The sequence below is a fragment of the Oratosquilla oratoria genome, chromosome 44 (assembly GCF_046742065.1).
Source record: "Oratosquilla oratoria isolate Oo_2021 chromosome 44, ASM4674206v1, whole genome shotgun sequence".
Lineage (NCBI taxonomy): Eukaryota > Metazoa > Arthropoda > Malacostraca > Stomatopoda > Squillidae > Oratosquilla > Oratosquilla oratoria.
In genome coordinates this window covers 3019377-3021876 of record NC_134820.1, presented here as the reverse complement: position 1 = coordinate 3021876, position 2500 = coordinate 3019377, and positions in this window count along the sequence as shown.

The window sequence follows — 2500 nt, the reverse complement described above, 5'->3', positions numbered from 1 at the left end:
TGTAATCCTTTGTAAATTGTGTGTGTGTGTGTGTGTGTGTGTGTGTGTGTGTGTGTGTGTGTGTGTGTGTGTGTGTGTGTGTGTGTGTGTGTGTGTGTGTGTGTGTGTGTGTGTGTGTGTGAGTGTGTGTGTGTGTGTGTGTGTGTGTGTGTGTGTGTGTGTGTGTATGTGTGTGTGTGTGTGTGTGTGTGTGTGTGTGTGTGTGTGTGTGTGTGTGTAATTGTGTGTGAGTGCGTGCGTGCATGCGTGCGTGCGCGTGTGCGCCCGTGTGTGTGTGTGCGTGTTTGCGTGTGTGCGCGTTTGCGCGTGTGCGCGTGTGCGCGTGTGTGCGTGTGTGAGTGTGTGTGTGTGTGTGTGTGTGTGTGTGTGTGTGTGTGTGTGTGTGTGTGTGTGTGTGTGTGTGTGTGTGTGTGTGTGTGTGTGTGTGTGTGTGTGTGTGTGTGTGTGTGTGTGTGTGTGTGTGTGTGTGTGTGTGTGTGTGTGTGTGTGTGTGTGTGTGTGTGTGTGTGTGTGTGTGTGTGTGTGTGTGTGTGTGTGTGTGTGTGTCTAGTCTTCTTAGACTTATATACTGAAAGTAGATATTCTTTCAGAGTTTATTGGACTGATGTTCTGTTTCATTATTGTCTTCATATTTGTTTTTTCTTCTTTATCTGTAGTTGAGAAGGTGGTTTTATAATTCAGGTTTATTTTGTTTTTTATGTTTTTATTATTTCTATTGATGATGCCATTGTTGTACCAGTTATTAATAATTTTTGGTGTCTGGCGTCTAAATATCCATTTCACTGAAACTATTTTTATTTAATACTTTAGTCGAGCGTTCTATTTCATTATGTACTTATTGCCAGAAGCTGCAGTGTGTCAAGGCTCTTTTAATGTAGGCATTGATTGTGGTACCCTTATAGCGATGTGGGCAATCACTATTCTCGTTGAGGCAGTGTCCGGTGTTTGTAGATTTGATGTAAAGATTGATATTAAAGGAATCTTCTAGTTGTTTGACAAGTACCTCCAGGAATGGCATTACTCATTCTACGTGGTTTCTTATTGTGAATTAAGTCTTGATGTAATCTAGAGGCGAAGTTGGAGTTGTTCTGCTTCTGTTCTTGTCTTAGTCTTAATGAAAATATCGTCTATACAACGGCAGTATATGTATGAGAAGACAAACACCGAAATCCGGATATGGCAATGATGACTAACTACGGCAAAGTCATCGCAATACTCCCAAGAGACCTTAAGACAATTCTAAGGTATAAGGAAAAGACCTGAAAGAACAAATCATCACATTCAACGAAATATTCATTAGAGATAAGCTCCTACCCATAACTCAGAATTTTCTTGCTGACTTGTTCAATACTGCGAACAAGACGACGTATTTCAAGAGGTAATCTATGTAAAAAATCAGCAAAGGATAATACAACACTGATCCAGGGTAGTCAAATTAGTAGAGATTTTAGTACCAACGTTTCGAAGCTACACAACTTCATTCTCAAAGCAGAATTAATACATACGATGATCAATAAGCTTAGAAAAGGCCACAAACAAACAAATGATATGAAATAAGCACGAACCTAGGAGAGGTCAACTAAAGGACAAAACCCCATAGAAAGGACAAATGATCACCCACGCCGTGAGGTGGTCAATTGGTCCCCGCGCTATGGGGCGGAAGAGTAGATATTAGCAAGACGGAAATGTGCAATCATGGTTTTGGAAAAAGGGAGAATTTGAAGATCTTGAAGCTGTTTATTCATGTCAGGGTTGCTGTTTTTGATATGCAACGCTTCGAGAATCGCAAGTCTCCTTTGGTCTTTTTCCGTGGCAGCAATGGAAGTGACCTTCACGAAGTCCTCTCTTGTGAGTCGTAACTGGTGGTGGTTTCTGTAATGATTTTAATGGCGCCTGCAGAACAATGAGTTAGCCTTCTCAATACTTTAGTAGTAGTCATACCAATATACGGCGCATGAGGCCCACAGTCCTCATATTGGCAAATAAATTTGTTAACTGCATGCCTACGCTGAAGGAGAGGCGTGCGGGGATTGTGAAATTTCTCATGATCAGGTTACTAATCCTCTTATTTTTGTAGAAAATTACCAGATTTAATCTATCGCTTTCATTAATAGGTTTGGTATTTCTTTTAACGGTGTCCTTGATAACGTGTTCTTCGGTCTTATACGAGGTTGAAATTTGGAACTTATAATATGCATTTATTTTGTTGCTTGGCGGGATGATCTGTAAGACGTTGTTTACAGTGCGTTTGACCACACTGTAAACGACGTGGTGTAATTATCCAATATCCACAAGCATTTGGGATACCCGGTCTATTTCTCTGTGGACATTTTTCCATTCGCTGCAGTGGGACAGAGCTCTCCTGACGAAAGCTGCGATAGTAGTCCCGTTGATAATTGCATGCGCTTCTACCCGACATCGCGGGGACTAATTGACCACCCCAAGGCATGGGTGATTATTTGTCCTTACTGTGAAGTTTTGTGAGTTATAATCATGCTAT